The following is an 8,030-nucleotide window of genomic DNA, read 5'->3' as shown; positions in this document are numbered from 1 at the left end:
TTAGGCACCAAAATTTGGGGAAAGGTATGTCTCATTCATTTTCACATTCTCTCCATACTCAGTAGATGCTCAAATGATGGAAAAGCAAATGTTTGGTAAACAAATATTTGCTGGGCCCTACAGAGACAAAGGGACACAGAGAAATTTTAACAAAGACTTTGCTAGGTTCCTCCGTCTTTACACACATAGTTCCTACTACAGATATCTATGTTATAGCTCCCTTCCTGGAACAGATCCTCCATCTACATTCTTTAGGCAGTTCAGGGGAAGCTCAAATAGTATTCCTGGGTCTTTTGAGCCTTAAAAATAATCAGCCTAAATTAATCCTCAGGTCAAAGAGACACAATTTGGGGTGGCAAATTTTGCTCCCCTACACATTATTAAATTTTGTTCTATTTTCTCCTTTCAATCTGTAGCATGTCAATTTAATTCTCAGACCAGACAGAAGAACTTAGAAGGGTAGAGGAAAATTTCTTTCCTCCCCAACAAAAAGGCTTTCATATAAGGTTAAGGACTTCACAGTTTCTATCTACCCACACCACACTCTGAATGTTGATGTGCAATTTTCACAACAGTAAAAGAAGCTGGTAATCAAGTTTCCTTGTGTAACAGGAGCCTGATAATTCAAGGCATTAGTAATAAAAGTTTGAAAAAGGGTAGGTACAATATCTGTCATATTTTGTCAACCAATGTACTCACATGTTCGTATCCCAGGGAGTCTTAATAAGATTGAAGTGATGTTTCCTCCTTTCTCTGTTAATCCAAATCTTAAGTATCTTTCAAGGCTCATCTCAAGAACTCTTTTAATGATGTTTCCAAGAAAAACTCTGGCAAGTATTAATTTCTACACTGTTCTGACCATTCATACAAGCTAAGAACTCTTATTCAATACAGTTCTTCATTTTCTTTTAACACATCATTCTCTGTGTCATGTGTCCAAGTCTTATATGACTTTATCCACACTGAGGACCCATGAATATTCTTTCATAGCAAGTGATTTTTATGCTTTCCAACACAACCCCTCAGCCCACCTTTGATTTCATTATGAACAGCTGCGATGACCAGTTTTGTGCACACTGACAGTGTCTCACCTTAGAACTCTGTTGTGCCTCTCAATCTTTCTGCCTCAGAATCTTTTCCCTCCTCTAAGGAGCTTAAAAGCAAATGCAGGGAAGTTCACCTCCTGGAGCCAACCCTAAGCAATGGGAGCCAGAATTCCATAGATAAATAATCTGGCTTCCAATTTTATACATGTCCTCAGAGACCATCCAGTAGGGATTGAGCCCCAATTGCCCACAACAGTAATCAAGTCAATAATGCATCACTTTTCCTTTCTTTTTGGTCTTACATATCTAGTTCCTTTCCTCCTGCTTCCTGCCAAGTAAACTTCTTGCCTTAGAATCTGTATTGTCAAGAGGAGGGGAGTGTTTGGGGGGAGAGGGTTCATGGGGGTTCATTATTTCATTCCTCAACTCTATTTTCTAGCATAATTTATATCTGTCAGTTAATTAAAATTCACATAGAATTTTCACAAACCTACTCCATTACATTGAAACTAAAAATCTGTAAAAGACACCATGCCCATTTTTCAAATGAGGACACTGTGGTTAGTTGCCATAGTAAAGATTACGATATTATTCATTCAACACAGTTTATTCACAGCCTACTACCACGCAGTCAGAGCACTAAGGAAGCACACAGAAAGGCTTCTAAACCCATGTTTGGGGAGTGGGGCATTGGTGAAAAATGGCTTCCCAGAAGAAGTGAAATCTAAACTGAGATGTGGGCGAATTGGTTCATAAAAAGGGGACAAATCATAAAGGATTGATTATGCCATGTTAAGGAATTTTTATTTTATCATAACTGTATTCCATTATCATTCTGCTTCCAAGTGAAGAACAGATTAGAGGATTAAAAAACTGGCAGGAGAAAAATGGCTGATTCTAGGGCTGAGGCAGGGAAAATGCAAGCTGAGTTTCAAGCATCTTGTAGTGACTGAAAATAAGGAAATGCTCAAAAAAAAACAACAAAAAGAAAATGAGCATGCCATAGGGCTACAGGAGCCAAGTGGAAATCACTCCCGATGGCAAAGCTGGAATGATTTGACCAACAAAATAAACAGCCTAGTATTAGATTATTTTAAAAATATAAAATAAATATTCATGAGGTTTTGTACTTACTTATATCACTATCTAGACTGTTGGGGCTCAGGTCAAGTCGTCATATTGATTATTTTGAATTAAGGTGACTTAAGAAATGGCCAATGCAGGAAGGACACTCTAACCCTCCTCTCTGTCTCCCTGAAAGCAGGAAATAAACCTCATGTGAAAAGTGCACTCCCTGCATCTGGAGGTAGAAGGACACCCTTATCGCCAGAGACAGAGAATTGGGGCCAAGATGCCTGTATAAACAAACCTTGTTACTTCTTTACTTTGCTACCCAAGTCCAAACTCTGTTTAGATTCTTCACTAATTGTGCATCCAAAACCTAAGTTTCTTTGTCCTGTCAATTACTCATAAATTTATTGTTTCTTTGTCTAAAGAGTATAAAAGCTTCCTACTTTGGCCACCTCTTAGGTTCCAATTCTATGAACTTCGTGTACACAAATTAAAATTTGTTTCTTTTTCTTCTATTAATCTATCTGTGTCAATTTTATTACTGGTCCAGCCAAAAGAACTCAAGAGGGGTAGAGGGGGAAATTTCTCCCTCCCTGAAAATACTGATAATTATTGGATACATGAACAAACAAATAAGGGAGAAGAGACAAATATTCCGTATAGAGGAATTCAAAATAATTTATATAGATTCTCCCTCTTCAAGAAGATTGAACTTAACTTCTTTTCTCCCTGATGTAGGCCACACTTAATGATTTTGTTCCAAATAATAAACTATGAAAAGAGGGAAAAGGTAACTTTGTAGTTGAGGAAATTGGCCAACACTACCTGAACAAGGTGACCAAGTTTAACATCATCAGTGGCAAGTCATGTTAATTGCATGTACCCAAGATGTATGCCGAGAAAGGGTATCGCATCATCTCTGTGATGTTTTTCCCAAAATCTACAACCCCAGTCTGACCATGAGAAAAACACAAACAAACCCAAATTGAAAGACACTCTAAAAATACATGGCTAGTACTTCACAAAACTTGGGCAAGAATAGGCAAGGGGATTAACAAGGGATAACTGAGGAACTGTCTCAGATCAGAGGAGACTAAGGAATCATGACTATTAAATGTGATATTGTACCCTGGATGAGATCCTGGGACAAGAAAAGGACAGCTGTGGAAAAAGTAGTAAAATCTGAATAAAGTCTGAAGTTCAGTTAATAGAAATGTTCCAGTGTCGGTTCCTTAGTTTTGACAAAGCTACCAAGATAATGTAACAATACAGAAAACTAGATGAGGGGTATACACAGTTTCACAAACTGAAATTTGTGAAAATTTCAGTTTCACAATCTGAAATTATCCTAAAATGAAAGGTTTCCTTTAAAAAAATAGTAGGATATATTGAGAACAGTTCAGAGACTGTTTCAATGAGTTGATAATGGTCTGAATTAGAGAGACACTGTCCCAGCAGAGAACAGAGTGAAGATTTTGAAAGTAGGTTCAACATGACTTGGTGACTGTGTTAGGGGACAAAGGAAACTAGTGATACAGAGATAGAGAACAGAGAGTACATTGCTGGTGAGTGGATTAACCAAGTCGTAAATCCAGGTCCTATGCCCCTTTAGAACTATTAGGTGCATAGCGTATAGCATATAGGAGAGCCCACCTGAAAGAACACAGGGAACTAATCCAGGCATGGTACAGAGTGATAGAATCGGAATAGAAAGAAGGATGTGGATCAGAGATGAACTAGGAAAATTGTAGTTGATTACATCGAGTGCCATGGAAAAGTAGGGATAAAAGATGGCTTTAAGCCTAAGATTTGAAATGATGATGGCTCTCTAGAGCTTAGTAGAAGTTTGGAAAAGGAGGATTGATGGAAAAGATGATCAGATTTATTTGGTAAAGTGTTTGAAAATGATGTCAGGACATCAGTGGAAATGCTCCAGGGTAGAATGAAGCCAGGTGGAGAGTCTGGAGACATAAACCATAAATCTAGAGATGTGAGAAAGACTAACAAGAGATCATTTGAATTGGCAAGAATGAATTCATTAATAAAATGTGAGAGGTTAGTTTAAGAATATTAGGACCAAAAGCCAGAATCTACTCCAATTGTTTTCATTTCCTTCACATTCTCTCCCTCTGGCTGTGCTTGTTCCATACCAACCTGCATTTTCTTGTTCGAAATGTGGTTAGTTATATATTGATCTTTTGTCCCTAAATATATGTTTCTACCTTTAGCCATAGAACTTTTCTTGGTTTCCATATATCCCCAAAACATTTTGTTTTCTTCCAGTAAACATTTACATATCTCAACTAGACAGTTTCCTTCTCCCCTATTTGAGCATTTAGTTAATCATTGCTGGAGAGGAATCAGTGCCAGACTGGGAAGAGAGCAAAGCTGCTGGAAAGTGAGACTCAGGGCTGTATCAACAAGGAAACATGGGTGGGAGGTGGTCACAACCACTCTGGGTTCAATGCAGGTGGTCTTCAACACTGACGGCTTGCCCCTTTTTTAAAAAGTTAATGCAAGAGTAGTTCAGAAGTTCCCTATAAATTAAATATACATTAAAGAAAGATTTTACCAATCAGAGAAAAGAGAAAGGGCAAGAAGTTGATCCCAAATCTATCATAAGCTCTACTGTGGCAGCAGTAGTAATAGTAACCATTTATTAAGCCTTTAGTGTCATGGTCTGAGCCATGAGCTTTATATACATTATCCTCTTTATTTCTAATGCCAACTCCATGAAGTAGGTATAGGTCCACAGTCCTTAATTCATAATCCCAAACCATACAGAGTTCTGAAATACAGAAGTTTTGTTTTATTTTGTAACTCATTTGACAGAAAAATCTGTCAAGAGATAATTTAAGGTTATTTATTTTCTTTATATTATGTGTTTTGCTGCAGAATTATTAGCGTGCTTTTCTAGAGAGTGCTGCCTTAGACACCACTGAGCTCTCTATAATGAATAGTATATGCATCATATGACTTTTCTAAAATTAAAAAAAACCCCTCTGAATTCCTAAACTCATCTGGCAACCGGGGGTTTTGGAGAAAAGATTGTGAAAACTGAGCGTGATAAATGTGAAGTTTAGCTCAAAGCCACACAGGCAGAGATTTTTTTTTTTTTTTTTTTTTGGCTGTGTTGGGTCTTTGTTGCTGTGCACGGGCTTTCTCTAGTGGCGAACGGGGTCTACTTTTTGCTGTGGTGCATGGGTTTATTGTCATGGCTTCTCTTGTTGCGGAGCATGGGCTCTAGGCACACGGGCTTCAGTAGTTGTGGCATGCAGGCTCAACAGTTGTGGCTTGTGGGCTCTAGAGCACAGGCTCAGTAGTTGTGGCGCACAGGCTTAGCTGCTCCATGGCATGTGGGATCTTACTGGACCAGGGATTGAACCCTTGTCTCCTGCATTGGCAGGTGGATTCTTAACCACTGCACCACCAGGGAAGCCCCAGGCAGAGATTTGAAATGAGGTCTGTCATTCTCCAAAGACTGGGATTTGGCTCATTATATAACATGCTGAAAATGTTATAATTTTAAGAGCTGGCACCAGAATTTATCTTGGGGGAAGAACTGTCTTCATTGGGAAAGGAATTTGTTGGGTATGATATCTTAAGGATCTAGGTGTCATCCGGTCCTGCTTTAGAAGCTTGTTGTTTTGTTCTTGAGTAGATGGGGTAAAAAGAGAAGGAACAACCAAATATTTGTGGGCTTGGCTTCTGTTTGGGGGGAAATAGCCAAGAAAGATTCCCAAGTAAGACTGGTTCTAAAGACCTATGTGTTACTTTATAGTATTTTGTTGTCCGGTGTGTGATACGATTTCCTCCATCATTACTTTGCAAACTTATTAAAGTGTACTATGCCCACAAAGGCTTAGAGTGAATCATTTTCCCCATCTTATCAGGTGCCTCTAGACTAAACAGCATGCTTATCTCTGGAGATGGAAAAAACAAGTCATGACCTCAAAGCGTTTAGTCTAGTAGAAGAGATAAGAAAAATAAAAAATTAGAATTTGTAGTTTAATGTTCTGTAATTGAAGCATGCCTAAGTGCACGGTTTGCAGAAATAAGTGAGCAACTCTTTCTGTCTAGCAGAGCACCATTATTCTAGCTGGGTACCCACAGGGGCAGCCAAAGCAGGGAAGACCGTATTCACATGGCACTGAAAGGTATGTCTTTAATAACTGTTATTCGGAAATATACTACTAGGATTCCCAATGCAGGAAGAAATTTCCCTATTGAGTTCCAGAGTGCCTTTTGATCTCTGTAAGAAGTCCTTTTATTCAAAAATATGATTGCCTGGAAAATTGCTGAGTGTAAATCTTAAAAGTTCTATTACAAGGAAAAATATGTGCAACTTTGTGTGGTGACACATGGTGACCAGACTTACTGTGGTGATCATTTTACAATATATAAAAATGTGAAATCATTATGTTGTACACCTGAAACTAATATAGCATTGTATATCAATTATACTTCACAATGTAAAAAAGATTGTCTCAATCGATTTTTTTCCTTTCCAACGGTAAACACTTATCACTTGCCTTTCATGTGTTGAATACAGGAAGGCTCTGTTGAGGGTTTATAACATTATTTTCTTCCTACTCTGGTAAATGATTAAAGGAACTAGCAATTTTCAGTTTGCAGAAAAGATTGTTTAAGAGATAGACTCACAGCTGTTGAAAACAAACTTAGAGCTACCAAAGGGGATAACAGGTGAGGAGGGGAGAGATAAATTAGGAGTTTGGGATTAACATATATACACTACTGTATATAAAATAGATAAACAAGGACCTACTGTATAGCACAGGGAACTATACTCAGTATCTTATATTGATGTAATGGAAAAGAATCTGAAAGAGAATAGATATATAACTGAATCACATTGCTGTATACCTGAAACTAACACAACATTGTAAATTAACTATCCTTCAATAAAAAAAAGAAAAGAGTGTTTAGAATGGGCCTGATAGTTGTCTTCAGAAGTCTATATTTGAAGTACATTGTTTCGAACCTTAAGACCATTTTTGACCCCATGGCCACCTTCAGGAACAGCCTCTATTTCCTACTGTCTTTAGAGCAAAATTTCTTGAAATAGATGTCATTCTCTTTGCCTCCATTTTCTCACATTCTGTTCACTTTCTAACTTTATTTTTTTTGATAGATCTTTATTGAAGTCACAATACTGTGTTAGTTTCTGTTGTACAGCGAACTGAATCAGCCATATGCATATATATATCCCTATATTCCCTCCCTCTTGCTTCACCCTCCCACCCTACCTATCCCACCACTCTAGGTCATCGCAAAGCACCAAGCTGATCGCCCTGTACTATGCTGTGGCTTCCCACTAGCTATTTTACATTCAGTAGTGTGTGTATGTCCATGCCACTCTCTCACTTCGTCCCAGCTTACCTTTCCCCCTCCCCGTGTCCTCAAGTCCATTCTCTATGTCTGCGTCTTTATTCCTGTCCTGCCCCTAGGTTCATCAGAACATTTTTTTAAATTCCATATATGTATATATATATATGTGTGTATATATATATATATATATATTAGCACACGGTATTTGTTTTTCTCTTTCTGACTTACTTCATTCTGTATGACAGACTCTAGGTCTATCCACCTCACTACAAATAACTCAGTCCCGTTTCTTTTTATGGCTGAGTAATATTCCATTGTATATATGTGCCACATCTTCTTTATCCATTCATCTGTCGATGGACACTTAGGTTGCTTCCATGTCCTGGCTAATGTAAATAGTGCTGCAATGAACATTGTGGTACATGACTCTTTTTGAATTATGGTTTTTTCAGGGTCTATGCACAGTAGTGGGATTGCTGGGTCATATGGTAGTTCTATTTTTAGTTTTGTAAGGAACCTCCATACTGTTCTCCATAGTGGTTGTATCAATTTACATTCCCACCA

Source organism: Monodon monoceros, unplaced genomic scaffold (genome assembly GCF_005190385.1).
Source record: "Monodon monoceros isolate NGI ecotype Baffin Bay Population unplaced genomic scaffold, NGI_Narwhal_1 Super_Scaffold_12, whole genome shotgun sequence".
Taxonomy (NCBI): domain Eukaryota; kingdom Metazoa; phylum Chordata; class Mammalia; order Artiodactyla; family Monodontidae; genus Monodon; species Monodon monoceros.
The sequence above is the reverse complement of the archived record's forward strand: the minus strand, read 5'-3'. Positions refer to the sequence as shown.